Source organism: Kogia breviceps, chromosome 2 (genome assembly GCF_026419965.1).
Source record: "Kogia breviceps isolate mKogBre1 chromosome 2, mKogBre1 haplotype 1, whole genome shotgun sequence".
Classification (NCBI taxonomy): domain Eukaryota; kingdom Metazoa; phylum Chordata; class Mammalia; order Artiodactyla; family Physeteridae; genus Kogia; species Kogia breviceps.
The window spans coordinates 7,965,207-7,982,443 of record NC_081311.1 but is presented as its reverse complement, the minus strand read 5'-3'; the positions used below and the strand labels follow the sequence as shown (position 1 = coordinate 7,982,443).

The 17,237-nt window shown below is 51.9% G+C and overlaps 1 protein-coding gene across 6 annotated transcripts in view; it reads right to left on the bottom strand.

Moving 5' to 3' along the window:
* CHST15 (carbohydrate sulfotransferase 15) overlaps positions 1-16,497 on the bottom strand; it is an 81,654-nt gene extending 65,157 nt beyond the window's left edge. The window contains exon 1 of one of the 6 annotated variants that reach the window (XM_059052640.2): positions 15,853-16,497. The gene's annotated coding sequence lies outside the window, so the exon portion shown is untranslated. Of the gene's footprint in view, positions 1-14,123; positions 14,412-14,762; positions 14,970-15,149; positions 15,375-15,610; positions 15,731-15,852 lie in introns of those variants that run through there. The other 5 variants (XM_067024412.1, XM_067024415.1, XM_067024414.1 and 2 more) reach the window with 5 other exon arrangements.
* Positions 16,498-17,237: the final 740 nt, after the last annotated feature.

Below are 17,237 nucleotides of genomic sequence, written 5' to 3'. Positions count from 1 at the left end.
AAGCTCACGCTCTTCCAGCCCCTTTAAATGGGAAAATATTTACCTTAGTCGAGGGATGAACTCATTCCACAATCTGAAAAAAAAAAATTAAGCCCTTCCACAAGTGCTCCGCTCTGTTAGTTTTTACAACTCGTCCACAGACAACGAGGTTTAAATACCATTTACCAACAAGCTTCACTTTAACCTTCCTTTGCGGAGGATGCAAAATCAATTACGTATCTGCTGATAACGTCCTCGCATCGCGTTCTGGTGGCATCTCACAATTAACGCAGTCCGTGAGCAGCTTCACACAACACCTCCTGGTCATTACAAGATCACTCCGACCCAGAGCTGAATGTAGGGGATTCAGACACAGCCCGATGCATGGGGATTTTGCGTCTTTAAGAAATCAGTTTGTAGATGGTTTAATTAAAATACACCAGAGCATAATTCAATTGGAATTGCGGTTCCCATCAAACCAAATTAGGCAGCAGAAATCTTCCCAACCTTAAAAGTCCCTACGAGGGACAGGGTAGAAATTTCACTCAGCTCTTTGGAGTGTTTCTTCCTCTACTGATATAACTGCTTCCACCAGTAAAACCAACTGCACTCAAAAGACAGAAGGGACATGACATCTTCTCAGCCAAGCCCCTCGTGCTGCAGGTGAGGAAAGAGGCTCAGAGAAGTCAAGTAAGCAGCCCCAGGACACACAGCAGTCAGTGAGAACTGGGACCAGAGATGCAATGGCCTGAAAAAATGAGGGCAGGCCTACAAGGTAAGAGCCAGCAACCTCTGAAGTCAGACTGCCTGGGTTCAAGTCTCAATACTATCACTCATAAGCTACCAAATCCTGGGCAGGGGGACCCTCTCTAGCCTCAGTTTTCACATCTGTAAAATGGGGTGTTAATCGTGTCTGTTTCAAAGGTTGCTGAGAGTAAATGGAATAATGTAAAGTCTAGGACATACTAAGTACCCAAATGTGGGTTACTACTATCACAACTCAGTTTCTCAATTCCCTGTCCTGTGTTCTGTTTCACCAAACTGTTCTTTATATTATAGGTTCCCTACCTCTGAGAATCTCCCAGATCTAGGGCAGAAGGCTATCTGTGTGCACACCCCAGGGATGAGGCACCTACAAAGCACCAGGTGGGCACACGGAGACATGAAATGCACAAATTGTGGGTCTTCCAGAATTTGTTTTGATCTGATCAAAACTAATTTTAACTGATGGCCAATTGGAAGGAATCCAAAAACAATCTAAAAGATAAATGACAACACTGAAGTTCATGAAATTCTAAAATGCTTCCGAAGTGCTGTGGGTCCCTAGGTTTAATAAAATTAGATAGCAGCAGAATAAGGTCTGTAGCTTAGTGATGGTATTGTACCCATGTCAATTTCCTGGTTTTGATAATGTTCTGTGGTTATGTAAGATGTTATCATTGGGGGAAGCTGGTTGAAGAGTACATAGGAACTCTATTATTTTTGCAACTTCTCGTGAGTCTAAAATTATTTCAAAATAAAAATACAATTATGAGGCAGAATCTAGGAGCGCCAAAAGATTAAGGGGACCCTTGGCAAGTCTTCAACATGTCAAAACATCTGGGGGGAAGGAAGAACCTCCACGTGACAGCATACAGGAGGAAGTCAGGTCCTGAGGGAGGGATGGGACTCGGTCAAGGCCAGGGGAAGAAAGCAATGCTCAAGGCAGGGGCCGCACCAGCCCAGGAGTTTGCTATGCCCTGGTCCCCCCTCCAAAGGGTCCCCTCTCCCCGAAGTGGGCTGCCTGGAGCTGTCACCAAATTCAAGTGAACAGCTACATGCTCACCTTTGGGATTTCACAGACTATTTCAGTCTTGTTTTCATGAGTGTGGTTTCAGCTGCCCACCCAAGACTTCCCCCATCAAGCATGTGCTTACATAAAAATAACTTCTGCTCTCAAACCCTAAGTGGGAGGACAAGGAGGATGGGGGTTTTCTTTGCTTCTCACTAGCCCTGCTTTTTGAAACGGCAGCAGCTGTGGGCCAGCCAGCATGGGACAAGGGTTCTTCACCCAGAGATGAGACGGTGAGAAAGCGAAGCTGGAAAGGAAAATTCGGGGGGTGTAGAACAGAAACCAACGGGCATCAACCCAAGGGTGCTATAAACCAAGTCCTCTGACCAGCTCTCCCAAGCCTACCTGAGCCCATCCCATCAACTGATCCCCTCCTGGGATCTTGGCGTTGGCTGTTCCCTCTTCCTGGGATGCTCTACCCGAGCTGCAGACAGTGGTGCCTTCTTGTCATTCAAGAATCAGCTTAGATGTCACCTTTCTGGAAAGGCCCTCTCTGATCACCCAGACAGTCACTTCCCATCCCATAGCACTCATTATTGCCTGTTCTCTGATATTCGTGAACTCATCCATGAGAATATACACTCTGTGAGTGCAGGGACCCTGTCCGTCTAATTACTGCTGGATTCCCAGCTCCTAGGACAGCACTGGGCACACAGTAGGTCCTCAATCACTGGAGGGTAGCTCTTAAAGGGGGTGCAGAGCGTTAAGTCAGAAGAGTTGAAGACAAAGGGTCAGGCTCTCAAATGGTCTTCGTTAACGAAGTTGAAGGATCAGGGGCAAGTCATGTCACCCCCGCAGGTCTCCGTTTCTCCAGTTGGAAAAGGAGGGTGAGCAGGACACGAAAACAACCCAGACGACCGCTAAGACCCTTGCCGTTTCCGCACTGTGGGTCGAGGTTTTCAATCGATCAATGTTTTCTTCCCTTTCCTCCTTTCCTCCATTTGTCCATCCATCCAATCATTCTTTCCCATGGGCTGGGTCCTGGGGATATAACCTTGAGTGAGACACACCTCCTATCCGAAAGGGACAAATAGCCTTCTAGTGGCAGAGAGGGAAAGGAGGTAATTCCTGCGGTGACCAGCTAAGGGCCAAGGAGACTCCTGGGTCTCTGGCTGGGCCATTCATGCAGAGAAGGAAACCAGAGCTAAAATCCCACAGATGCCGCAGTGATGGAACATGTATGTTAGTTACATCCAGGGAATCTGATCAAGAAACCCAAAGAGAGTCACAGTTGAGGACAGATTGAGGACGGAAGAGGATCACTCCTGAGATTTCTGCAGGTTGTCTGTCCCCATCTTTGCCATGGAAGGACTGGAAATCCTCCTCAGGAGAACAATTACAATCACCCTACATTCCACCTTAACTAAAGAGCTTAACACACCCACGTACGAACATGAGCACACGTGAGCACACATGGGCACACACACACAGATGCCCTGGGCCAACCCCTGAAGAACTCACGTAGGACTGGAGTATGCATATCTCATTCAAAATGCCCCATACGAGTTCTGATGTGGCGCCCTGGATTTAGAGTCCACGAGCCTCCTGCAAAGTTTCCTTCCGATTACAGTTGTAGAGGTCAATGATAACAGCGTGAAATGTATCCAGGAGGATCTTCGCAGGTGAACTTTCCTAAGCATCGAGAACACTCCAGTCACAAAGCAAAAGCTAGTCTCGGGGTGGGGGGGGCGGGGTGTGATGCATTGGGCGATTGGGATTGACATGTTGACACTGATGTGTATAAAATGGATGACTAATAAGGACCTGCTGTATAAAAAGATAAATAATATAAAATTTTTTTTAAAAAAAGAGAGAGAGACAACCAAGAGCTAGAGCTAGGCTGAATGATAAGGTTCAGACAACAGACTGGTGACTGTTGGGGGGCAGGGATGGCTGAGGGGAGGGGAAATGAGTGAAGGTGGTCAAAAGGTACAAACTTCAAGTTATAAGATAAATAAGTTCTGGGGAATCTAACGTACAGCATGGTGACTATCGTTAACAACACTGTATAGCGTTTTTGAAAGTTGCCGAGAGTAACTCTTAAAAGTTCTCATCAGAAGAAAAAAAATTGCAACTACGTGAGGTGATGGATGTCAGCTAAACCTACTGTGATCATTTTGCAATATAAACGTATATATCATTATGTTGTACGCTTTAAACTAATACAATGTTATATGTCAATTATATCTCAATAAAACTAGGGGAAAAAAGGAAAAAACAAACAAACAAAAAAAAGCTAGTCTGGGGATTCAGCTCAACACCCCGGGATGCACCCCCAGCCCTGGCAACACACCCACCCAGGAGAGCTGCCCGCAGGGCCCGCACATTTCCCTCCTTGCTGTGGCCCAGCCTAACTTTGAAAAAAAACAACTTCATAATGTACCCCAGAGTCACAATCACAGCCCCTTGTTTATGGGCTCGGCCAGATCAGATAAAATTTCATTCTCTGAATTGGTTCCTAATTTAATTACTCTCCGGATCAGCGCTGGCCTCCCGTAGCTGCAGGGGAAGGACTCAGAAGGCACTGGCGCCAGGAGCCACGAGCTGCAGTTCTCGTTTGGCAGCTGGTGGAGGATGAGCTGCTCTGGGGCCTTTGCAGATCAAAGGGGGTTAGAATAGCGGGCCTGGGCCAGGCGGTCAGCGTCTGTGCCCCCATCCAGCCTGTGTTTATTGTCCCCAGCCAACCAAGAGGGTGACCTGCGGTTTTACCAAGCGCTCAGGGAAAACGTTCAGCGTAAGTGCACGGACTCTGCAAACGCAGATTCAGTCCCGACTCTGTGTGGCCTCTCTGGGCTTCGGTTTCCCCATCGACGAAATGGGGCTGGACTATGTTTCCCTGAAGCCCTTTCCGAGCTCTAAAATTCAGACAGTTCAGGTGGGGAATCAGAACCTCATCTGAGAATCAAGCCTTCTCTAGGGCCAGGGAGAAAGCATATAACAAAGTAAATGAATCTTATTATTAAAAGCAAGTAAAAATATCTCAAAAATTTTAATTCTAGAAATGGAAACGTGTCCACACAAAATCTCATAAATGAATGTTTGCAACAGCACTATTCATAAGGGCCAACAGGTGGAGAACACTCCAATGTCTATCAACAGATGAATGGATAAATAAAATGTGGTCTTATCCATACAATGGAATATTATTTGGCCATAAAAAGGAAGGAAGTACTGACATAAGCTACCATATGGATGAACCATAAAACATTATGTTAAGTGAAAGAAACCAGACCCACACAAAAAACATATTATATGATTTCATTCATCTGAAGTCCAGAATAGAGAAATCAATAGAGATAGAAAATAGATTCCTGGTTGCTTAAGGCTGGAGGGTGGGGGGTGAATGGAGAGATAGAGGGCTGATAGCTAATAGGTACATGGTTCCTTTTTGATACAATGAAGTATTCTAAAATTACATGTGGTTCTGGTTGTACTTGTCTGTGGACATAGTAAAAACTACAGAATTGTATATCTTAAATGGGTGAATTTTATGTTATGTGAATTACATCTCGTTAAAGCTGTTTTATAAAAAGGACAGGTTGAATGGGCAAAAAAGTCTGTTGCATGATTTGGGAGATTGGGATTGACATATATACACTAATATGTATAAAACAGATAATAAGAATCTGCTGTATAAAAAAATAAAAGAAATAAAATTCAAATTTTACAAAAATCAGATGAGAACTTCATAAAATAAATATATATACACATAAATACACACACACACACGTCTCCCTAAACAATCCTGTACCTTCATAACTGATCCAAAGGTACACAAACCCCCACACACACAGCAAAAAAGAAAGTGCTGACTTAAAAGTGGGCAGGCCTGCATTTTTCTATTGATTTGTTTCAGTTTTAACAGCCAAAAGCAAATTTATTTTCTACCATCTAAATGGCAACTGAGGTTTCATCTACTTTCCAATACATCATTTTTATTCTCTGAGCCAAATCGTGAACAGTGCAAAAGATCCATGGATTTTCAGCTGTCGACCCATGGGCAAAAGATTTTTTTTTTTTCCTGGAAGCTATTTCCAATGAAGAGGCCACATTTGTTAAGCTCACTCTTCCCTTTTGTACATCTTTCCATATCTAATTTCTCACAGAAACTGCTACAGAGCAGGTATAAATAGCTTTTTAAAGTTAGGGCAACACAGATATCAGGCTGATGCCACTTTCATTCACCGGAGACTTCTTTCATCCTTTCATTTAGTGCTGCTGATAACTTTCTTAGCCAAGTTCAACATGCCCTAAAAGCAGCTACTTCCTCTGACTTTCAAAATAGTGCACTTGGATTACTGGCCTGAAGTGGGGTTGAATCGGGCCTTCCTGGAACTATTATCTTTATAGAGAATTGTGACAGAACAAGGCAAGGTCCCATCAGTGAAGGTCAGGCTACAGATGACCAAAGAAAAGGCAATCGTGAGCTTCCCGCGGCTCAAGAACACCCAGGCACAAAGGAAGATGGTCCTCCCTAAGGACTCACCATTTCTAAGCCCAGACGGTGTTTCTTTCAGACAAGAAATACTGATGGGTCAAAGTAAGAGGCAAACAGGGCGAGTTTAGTGCTTAATGCTGGATGGTACACAGGCAGCGTGGGCCTACAACTCAGCTCTCCACGCCCCTCCCCTCACACCACCACCCTGCTTTACTTCCTCCCCTGGGTGGGGTTCAGCATCCTGGGACCCCAAGCAGAAAGATGCTTGAAACTCCTATAGCCAGGACAACATGCCCTTTGCAAGACAGAGAAGGAGTCCTGCTACCTCAAAACTGAGTCCCAGTCCTAAGGCAACAGTGCCCAGTGGGAGAGGAGGTGTTGGTCCCACCAGAGAGAACGGCCCTGGGCTGGCTGGGATGCCAGACAAAGGAGGTCCTGGTAGCAGCCAGAGGCCAGAGCTGGGGGGCCCCGGCCCTGCCAAGACCCCCCTGGGTCCCCACTCATTTGTCCTTCACCCTGTGATGACAGGGAGGTTCCCAGGCAGGGGATGAGCCTGGATTCAGGGCTGACTTATGGACTAAGTTTGGAGAATAAACCCACCCAACACACACACACACACACACACACACGCACACACACACACAGTGCCAGGAGCAAAGGCCCTGGCCCAGCCAGACTGCAGCCCCCAATGTCTCATTCCAAAGAAGAGGGCGGAGACCAAATAAGTGGTGATATCCTGCCTCCAGCAAATGTCTGACAAATCTGCACTTTTCTTCATGGAAAATTAAAAAGCTAAACTGCCCCAAGAATCTGATGGAGGATGACATCCTCCAGGGGCCCTCAGACTTCATCCTTGAACCAGAAACGAGATGGCAGAAAGAACACCAGTGCCTGCATTCTTCTCACATCTTCCTACAGCAACAGCAACTCTGAAATCAGGTGTCTGGTTACATGACCCAGAGATGAGCCAGCTGCGGCCAACTCCCACCTGGATGTCTAGGAAACTGAGGACAGAGAAGCCGGCCGGTCCCACGGGACCTGGGCCAAAACTTCGCCCTGCCCCGGGTGGTTGCAACTTAACAGACAGCGTGATCGTAAGTGTCTGTGGTGAAACCCAACTACTTGGCCCAATTCCCCGGGGCGACTCTGCTTTCTTGTAATCCTGGAGATCCCTTACGTGCACAAAGCAAATGCGGTTGTGTGTGTGTACATTTGGAAGACTTTATATAAACAGGTTCATGAATCAGAGGCAGTGATCCTCTGTAGACCAATAGTCTGATTTTTGGTTTGGAAATTATGGTCCCTATAAATACATGCCAGGACATACTTTATATTTTTAATGCAAATATTTACATTCCAAACAAAGGAGCATGGAACTTAAAGACAAGCTATTTATACTGGCCGTAAGAAACACTAACGGCCTCCACATTTCCTTCCTGAGTAATTGCTCCTGCCTCTGTTCCTGAAATACCAACCAAAATTCCATAACGTTTATCTCCAAGACTCTCAAGACACAAAAAACTGTCGTCACCACCTTTTAATAGCCCAAAAATCTAGTGTCAGGAAATCCAAGGTTATGACATTAGGCTCTTGACTCCTTCAGAAACTGAGTGACAAGCGTAAACTCTCCTGCACCACGCTGCCAAACTGGGGATACTCTTCTGTCTTCTGGGTGCACACCCAGAGGCCCACGTGAAATCCATCACAGCCCTTTCTCCAGGACTAGCTGGCTTTCCATGCATTACTTCAACAAATGACAGTCTCTAGTGACTGAGTGGGCCCCCAGACAGCCTCCTCACCCCTGAGAGGCTTGCTGGGCCTGCATGAGTGGACCGCACCCCGGAAAACTAGAAAGAACGTGGTATAAAGTAGGTTGAGTTCAATGGCGTAGAATGGCAGGCACTCAGAGGAGGATGGAAACACCTGGATGGGAGGATATGCAGAGATGATAAGAATTACTGGCAAAGCTTCCCGAAGGTGGTGATGGGAGGGTGGGCAGGGGGCTGATGAAGGTTCAGGCCATGCAAAGAGGGGGCTGGATCCACAGTTCCCCTCTGGGATGAACCAGGAGGGAGAACCAAGAGGAGGCAGAAAAGGCTCTCCCACTCAGGCTACCTGGCTGTCAGTCAGCCAGTGGCTCTGCGGGCACCCCCACCCCCACCCCCTTGTAAATTACGTGTGTGTTACAAATCATTCTCTCCATCTGGCTAATCACTGCCATGCTCTGCACGTAACAAGGCCTGGTCAACAGGCTCACTTCCTAATCTCCATGTCCCCCTCAATATCCTTATCAACTGCATATCTAATGCTGCCCTTATCAACTTATGCTAATAGGTGCCACGTGCCAGCCCCAAACCCCTGCCCCCCCACCCCCGTGGGTCAGGTCCTGGGCTAAGTACTTATTATTTGCTGTGTGTGGAGGTGGGGTAGGGGATGGGGAGGTATCTTCTTGCCCACTCCTGATGTTTCCTTCCTCGTGGAGAGAGCGCCACCTGAGTATCACCACGTGTGTCTACACCTGGTGGTGTCCATCCACCCCCACCCATCCCAGGAGTGTGCAAGGAGGACCTAGACATAGGTAGCCTGGCCTTGCCTCTTCCCACACAGAGTAGGCGCTGCCCCCTGCTGGCTGCCCTGTGGAGGAAGGAGGCCGCCCCCAGGGAGAGGCTGCCCCTTTCCCACTGGACCTGTGACTCAGGGGAGGTCAGCCGGCCTAGCTGCCCAGTTCTCACTTGAGGATTGCGATGCCCACGCGCCCACCGGTTCAATCACATTCTACTATATGTCTACTTCAGTCGGGAACAAACATTGCATTTTTACCTCCACCCATCTTTCTCCTCCCCTCTCTCTCAGTAGGTTCAGAGCTTGGCCAGGAAAGAGGGGTTCAGTTTGGGGAGCTCCCTTGAACCCTAACTTGTACTACTGGCACTCAAACTACACTACAAGGGCGAGGTAGAGATTAGTAACCCCACTTTACAGATGAGGAAACCGAGGCACAAGGGATTAAGCCACTTGCCCGGGGTCACGATCACACGCAGGTCAACGTGGTGCCCAGGCCCACGCCGCCACCTGCAAGGGTCTATACAGGATTCAACACCCAGGCTGAAAGGACATCCGCATGCCGGGCACCAAACATCTGGTTGATTTGGGGAAATGAAGGTGCTGGCCGAACTCACTTCATCCAGCCCGAGTCAGTTAACGCGTGTCACGCAGGGCAGACAGAGCTGCCCAGACCCCCTTCAACAAGGGGTGAGAAAATAACACACCTTCACAGACCTCTCAGACTCTGAAATGCACCTTCTAACATCACAGCAAATGTGCCACGGGCCCCGGCCCTTGGGGCAGCTCCCTACAAGGGCACAGCAGAGCGGGACAGAACTTCCCCCAAGATCCAGGGCTGCTCCGAGAGGGACAGAATCGCCAACTCTCAGGCCCTTTCCCCCTCAGAGGCCACTCCACGATGTTTTCAACCACAGGGCGCAAAAAGGGCCAGCAAACACATACTCCATTTCAAGAGAAGACGTGAAACCACCAGGTTCCCACATATCACTGGAAAAAACAATTGCGCCTGCCCTGTAATCTAATTATTTGCCCATGTTGGGGTATTTTCCAGGCACCTGGGTAACTAACTAGGTTACCTGTTTGCATATTTTTATCACAAACACAATTCTGGAAAGTGTCCAGGTTTCCATTGTAATGATACTCTCTGCTTTTGAGGATCTGCCGGCCTCACTTTCTTCAGAGACCTGAAAGGCCTGGGCCAGGACAAACTCTAAAAATGTAGCATAGGTGTCAGCGAGAGCCTGCCCCGGCAAAAAGGCGCCCCCCCCCACCACCACCACACTTGCTCAGGACTCTTTGAAGCTTACAGTGGTGCTCAAGATGTAACGTTCAAAAGCCAGCCACCCCAGCACATTTCCTGGTCTGCCGTGGGCTTAAGCTCATCTCACGGGAGTACCCAAACTGACCTACAGCCTGTCCGCAGCGTTCCGCTGGAAGCATCCCGGAGGGCAGCTGTGGATCCAGCCTCCTCTTTGCACAGATCAAGAAATAGCCCAGAGAGGTGACGCAACCAGCCTGACTAGAATCCAATGTGTCCTGGGGCTCCTGGCCTTACGGGGTGTCAGAGAAGCCCTCTGAGGTAGAATATGCTAGCATTCCACCCCCCCCACACACCAAGAAATATACACATCTACATAAAAAAACTGTACGTGCAATTTCAGAGAGATCAGAGACGTCCCCCGTCCCTGGTTATGAGCTGAGCTCTAGAGCTAAAGAACACCACAAAAGCTGATGTTTCTTAAGCACTTACTGTATGCCAGGCACCACTCCAAGCGCCTGGCAGGTATTGTCATGTATAGGACCCCAGCTCTCAGGCCAGGGGCGAAGTCGCCCTAGACCACTCCAGTGTCAGAGTCGCTAACCCGGGCTCCTGCCGCGCTCAGGGCAGCACTGTGTAACTCTGACTTGCGCAAGATCTGCCTCGCCCACTACTCTGAGAGCTGCCTCTCAGCTCCCACGCACCTGGCCCTGGGCCTGCACCTGGAAGAAGGCGTAAATGCTGCATGTAGCTGCTGCTGATGAAAGAGGCTGCTCGCGTTTCCTGTACATCCTTTTCGAAATCAGCAGAGACTGAGAACCTGCTTTCTTCTGCCACCTCCCCGCCCCTTACCACTTGCTGATTCACGCCCGCCTTCCCCTTCTAGAGCCACGATTGTTTTTCTCCACCTCCAGCCCATTTCCCTCCTTCCTCCACTGCCATTCCGGGCTCCCAGCTCCTGCACATCCGGATGGCTGAAAGCTTCTTCCCTGTGATCTCCAAGAGCCTCCCTGCCCTCTGATTGAGACAAAGGGGGACACCTGTCTGACCTGGCTGGCACAGGGCCAGCTGGGAATCAGTAGGGGCCCAGCAAATGACAGCTGTTATGACCAAATGCCTTCCTCCCCAATCCCTGTACTTAAAAAATATATATATTCTGTATTGGCCCAAATCCACACAAAACCTTTACTTTTCTTCCTGGATATGGAGACTGGATACTCAGTAGATAAGTGCCATCTTTATGCTTCATTTCATGCTGTGAAGACACGGGTCTACACATAGATCATCTCGTCCCAGTGCTTCATTTTAAAGGACGAGCGTCTCAGGAAGGAAATTAGACCCCAGCACTTGAGAACAATAACGAAAGACCCTGTGCAGGTCCAAACAGTCTCCCAGTACGTCGTTAGCTAAGTGGGAAGACAGGCTCTGGATTCACAGCAAAGCAACACAGTTATGGCGGAACTCAGTCAACATCACCTGGGCATCCAGCCTTGCAGGTGGATGTACCGTTCTCACCAGTGGCTGAAAGTGTCGCTTCTAAATCACGTGCTGCTAAAGAGATGCCCGGTGACAGAGCGCTCACACAGTGACACGCCCAGGCCAGCTACGTTTCGAAATAGTTTCTGTTTTTAGAATTTTAAGGAAACTCCTCTCTCATACAAATGCATCCCAAATGACACCTGGTAATCCAGGGCCTGCTGAGACCTGGGGAGCGGGACAGGGTCTGGATATAGGGACGGGAAGTAAGAGCTCCCCACCACAGCGAACGTCCATTCATCTAGGAGTTTCCAAGAGGCTCCAGCGCAGCAGGGTGGGATGAAAGAGCCGACCCAGGAGCTGGAGAATCAGAGACCTGCGTCGACTTTCCACTTCTGGGCTGTGTGACTTCAGACCCACTGCTCCGAGACTCAATTTCCACATCAGTAAAAGGAGACCCCTCCTCCACAACCCACCTCTCACTTTCCTTGCCTTACTGTCCTGCCCACCTTTGAACGCAGCTCGCTGTTCATTTGTCCGTCAGGTACAGGCATGTTTGCCTGCTCCCTTCCTACGAGGGCTGGGACTCTGTCTTATCATGGTGTACTATTTGATAATGAAATGATATGAAAAGTTGTAGGCAGGGTGTCTCTTTCCGCACGACAAGAATTCATCGCTTTGCAGGGCAGAAATAGAGACACAGATGTAGAGGACACATGTATGCACACCAAGGGGGGAAGGGGGTGGTGGTGGTGTGATGAACTGGGAGATTGCGATTGACATATATACACTAATATGTATAAAATAGATAACTAATAAGAACCTGCTGTATAAGTAAATAAATAAATAAAATTTAAAACAACAACAACAAAAGAATTCATCAAATAGCTATTGAGTGGCTGCATGACACACAGCACATGAAGGAGCCAGGCACATGGCCACGGCACACTGGGCACCCGTCAATTCTCAGTCCCTCGGCCTCGGGGAGATGCGATCCCCACGCCTTGTCAGGTGTCACACGTCTCTGACAGTGGGACGCCCTCCCCAGTACACAGACCCAGGGCCAGATGTCAAGCTTCAGACCTCCTGGCAGAGTACTCACCCCACCCCCTACTTGTAGAACTGGAGCCCCCACTTAAATGTCCAGGCTCGAGAATTCTCTTGAAAAGTAACAAGACCTGTCAAGTCGATCCCCGGCCCCCACCCCTGGCTGGAGCTGAGTCAAAGCTGCCCTCTTTAGGTAGGGCATGTGCTCACCTGCCCAGGGCAGCCCCAGAGTGTCTCCCATCTCTCCATCCCCTGGAGCTAGCCCGGGTACGGATGCTAGCCATGCCATCGGCAGATGCTAGGCGGACGCTAGCCGGGCCACCTCCAGCCGGGCCCTCGGTGGCCTTGGACAACCACAATGTAATCCCAACCCAGCCCCAACCTAAAGCTTCTGCTAGTGCACGTTCCAAGAGGCTGGGGCTCCCGTGGCCCAGCTGGTGGACTTGGACATTCTTCTCTGCTCTTTCTCCAGACACCCAAGAAGCAGAGTCCACTTCCCAACCTCTCCCAAACTTTCCTGCAAACACAGCCTCTTCCGGACACAGGGATTAATCTTCTCTCCTTCAGGCCAGTGGAAAATCAAATTCCTCACCTCTTCTGGCCAGGGGCAGCAGCAACAGGGGAGAAGAAAGGTGCAGACACAGAGGCCTCACGGCAGCCACACTGACACTGCTGGGATGCCTGGCCATCTAACCATCAAAGAAAAGCAAGGCTCACGTGGGATCCACTATGGACAAACCTGCCTCTCCACCTCCCACACACAATATCCTGGATGAATTAACCCAGCTCACTGCAGTCATGCAATACCCAGAGAGAAAAAACACAAAAACATGATGGAATTTCCTTCAGAGGGCCCTAGAAATGGTTCTCCCGGGGAGCTGGACCTGGGAGGGAAGAAGAGCCCTGCAGCTCCACTTCTGGCTCGACTACGCACCTATGCACTGAGAGAGAGAGACCACGGCAAGCTGCTTCACCTTGCTGGCTCAGTTTCCCCATGCAGCAGGGGGCAAGGAAAACATTTTCCTGCCAATCTTTCAGGAGTATTAGAGACAAAAACGTATTTGATTAAAATCTACCTAATAAAAAGGCATTTTTATGCCCATGCTATTTTAAACAAAATCATATATGATTTGCACCTCAAGACAGCCTGATTCAATGAACAGTTCGTAAAATTAATAAGTGCCACGTTCTGGAAGGGAGGGTTCCTGATTTTGCACCATTTGGGAGGGGGGCGGGAGCAGGAAAGCTGGGCATGGAAAATGGTGTGCGAGGTTCTAGAGGAACTTGGGGCAAATCTCCAGGCCTCAGTTTCCACCTGGGCCCCTCGGCGGGTGCACGTGCCCCCGGGCTGCTTTCTGCTCCAACACCGGCTGGCTGCCCTCTTAGGAACCGCAGCTGATAAAGAGGAGCTGGGGCTCTGCGAACCCCTCGGCTCAGCCTCACAGAACAGCGCGCCACATCCTTTCCCTGGGCGTCCTGCGGCTTCCTGGACATACAACTTCATTCCCCAAAACTCCGTGCCATCAACTCACCCAACGTGAATGCAGCGAAGGGCCTCGGGGAACCGGAAAATGGGGGCCGCCGGAGGAGCGAGTCTCAGCCCCAGCCTTTGCCGCCTCCTTTTCGAACCTCCCTGCTCGAGGCGCGGACGTCCAGCTGCCTACAGCCGGCACCCGAGCCCCAGCCTTCAGTCCACACCCGCCGCTCTAGCCCCGCGGGCCGAGCCCGGGCGCAAGGCGGACGGGCAACGTGGGCACCAGGACCGCGACGGGGCGGTCAAGCAGCCGCACCCAGGACCCTGGCGGCTCCAAATCCTAAACACACACGCGCACACAAGCGCGCGCCCCGGCCAATCCGTTCGCCCGGAGGAGTCGGAAGGCGCTTCCACAGCTCTTCATTCATTCCCCCAAAGGCTAGGTTCCCTGCTCCCGGGCGCCTCCATCCCAAGATCCTAGGGGGCTCCAAGGGGGCCAACTGCGCCACGAGCCGCCCGCCATCCGCCCACGGCCGCCGAGTCCTCTCCACCCGCACACACAACCCAACAGACTCGGGCTCCATCACGATCGGCAGCGTCGCCCCCGCGCAGGGGCCGCTGCCACCCCGGCTCCCCACAGCTTCGTCACCCCGCAGCCCCACCGCCCGGCCGCCCCGCCGCGCCACTCGGCTCAGACCTGCAGCGCTCGGCTCGCCGCGCCCAGGCCGGCCGGGGACGCCGCCGCCGCCGCCACCGCAGCTGGGAAGCGCCGGCTACTCCGGAGTCACGCTGCCTCCTGAGCTGCGGCGGGGCGCCGGGAGGGGGCAGGGGGCGGGGGGTGGGGAGGAAGGAAGAGGGATCGGGGAGCAAAAGTTCAGGCCGCCCCGGGCCTCGCCGCGCCCCCGCCTCCTCCCAGGCCCGCCCCCGCGGTCCCCCTCCCGGAACCCGGTCCCACAGGCTTCGGCGCCTGGGACACCCCCCCCCACCACCGGCTTCCCCTCCCTGTGTGGCCGCAGGACTGGAGCCGGGGCGAGGAGGCGGTTCTGAACCGGAGTCCGGGAGAGAGTGGCAGATGCACACCTACCTGCCCCAGGCCGCGCCTGGAAACTTCCCAGAAGTGCGCGGGGAAGCGGAGCGCGAGGCTGGGGAATCCCCACCCCCACCCCCCTCCCCGCCCAAAGCGCGCTCTTAAGGAGAAAGCACCGATCTGTCGGTCCGTCGGTCCTCCGCCCGCAGCGCGCCGCCCCGATTCCGACTCCTGGGGTCGTTCTCCTGGACAGCCGGCCCGTGCGTGCCCCGGGGCGTGCGCCCCCCGCCGGCCTCCGGCTGCCCGCAGCGCCACCACGCCGCCGCCGAGTCCCCCGTCCCCGAGCTCCGACCGCATTCTCCCGAGCCGGGGAGGGGGGCGTGCGACCCTTCCCGCGGGGTCCCCAGTGCGCGGGGCGCCCAGAGCGCGGCCAGAACCGGCGGCGAGGGGACGCCCTCGGCTGGGGGCCGCGGTTGCCTCGGGGAGACTGGGCCGAGGGTCGCGGGGCCCAAACCTGCCTCGGCTCCGCGCGCGCGCAAGTTCATTGTCTGCCTGGGCCGTCGTCGCCGCCGCCGCTACCGCCGCGCCGGGAGCGCCGCGGGGAGTGAGGCTGCGCGCAGCCTCCGCCAGCCCGGACTCCCTACGCCCAGCCCGGGCCGCCCCCGGCGCTGCCCGGCCAGAACGTGGAGGGGCGCCGGAGCCCGGAGCCAGACACCCACCCGCCGCTCGTCGCCGCCCCCGCGTGGCACCCAACTTGTACCTGAGAAGCCCGAGTCCAGCCCGGGAGCCTCTTCGGCTCCGGCTCCGCGGGAGCGCGCCCAGCCCCGCGCCTCGAGCCCCTCATCCAGGGCGCGTCAACCTGACTCCCCGAGCGCAGGGAGGAAAAGTTTGGGAGTGACGTGCGGATGGCGAATGAAACATCCGAAAAGAACCCTCCCCCCGCCCCATGTGGCGCTGACCCACATCAGCTCGAGTCTGGAATGTGAGAAAAAGGCGTGTGCGCGGAGCGGTGGGTTTGGTTCCCGCCACCTCCCCTTCCAAGTAAACACGGCTTGTGCGACGCGTTGATTCCAAATAGAAAGCAAACCGAAACCCCTAAAGTCTGCCAATGACACCCCGCCAGAGACATTTTTAACGCACTTGGCGGTCTGCAGCCAGACCGACCATACGTTGATATTCACGGCCACGGCGCTGGTGGGTTCCGCGCCCTCTGTTGTATTTTTGCATCCCGAGAAGGATCTCCCGGGCTCTTCGGCCCAGCCTGTTTGCTTCCACCGTGAGGGAAGGCTCAGCGGGACCCCGAGCCCGGCCGGCGCAGTGGCCCAGGGGGCGGCAGCTCCAGGAAACCACCTGGGCTGCCCGAGGTCAAGGAAACGGCACCAGTGGTCCACTCCCGGGCTCTTGACTGAAGATACCGTCAGTTAAAGAAAAGACACTTTGAATTCGGGAAGACTCGACTCAAGCCCAGCCTCTCAGGAAACGGGTCCAAGGGACAGAAAAAAAAATCCTTGTCCTCAGTCACATAGCCTTTTGCCTGCCCGAGTCCCTATATGGCTACAGTCCAGCATCTTGTCCTCAAAGCAACAAAGCAACCAAGAGTGGAGCTAAAATGCTCCATAAGTGTGAAGTGCTGGCCCACCGCTGAGGGATGCGTCCTGAGGGTGACTTTTCCCCCTTTCCTCTCTTTCTGGAAATATGTGACTTTTATTGCTTGAGGCTTCATTTCACCCCTCCACCCCAGAAGCTGTAACCCACCCTGAGGTCATAAACTTCTGCTCAGCAACTCATGCAGAGGTCACAATCAGAGGATTATAACTGCAGATGGAAAGCTGGGATGAGAGGGAAATTCTTCAAAACGGTATCCTGTTTTCCTGCAAATAATGCCTCTTACATAAAATCTACGAAGAAAGATTAATGCAGCAAAGAGACCAGCCTTAGAATCTCAGACTAGATTGCTTTTTCCATATAGACTCCACTTGGTGGTTTTTGTTCATTATTATTTTTTTTAAACAAAAAGCTTTTTCTGAGAATACAATGAGCTGCTTTTTGCAGGGTTCACAATTCCCAATAGATGATGATGCCATTTTTCAAGGTCTTACCCACGTTGTGGCTTTGTGGCTTATTTATTAGTTCCCAAGAAAAGCC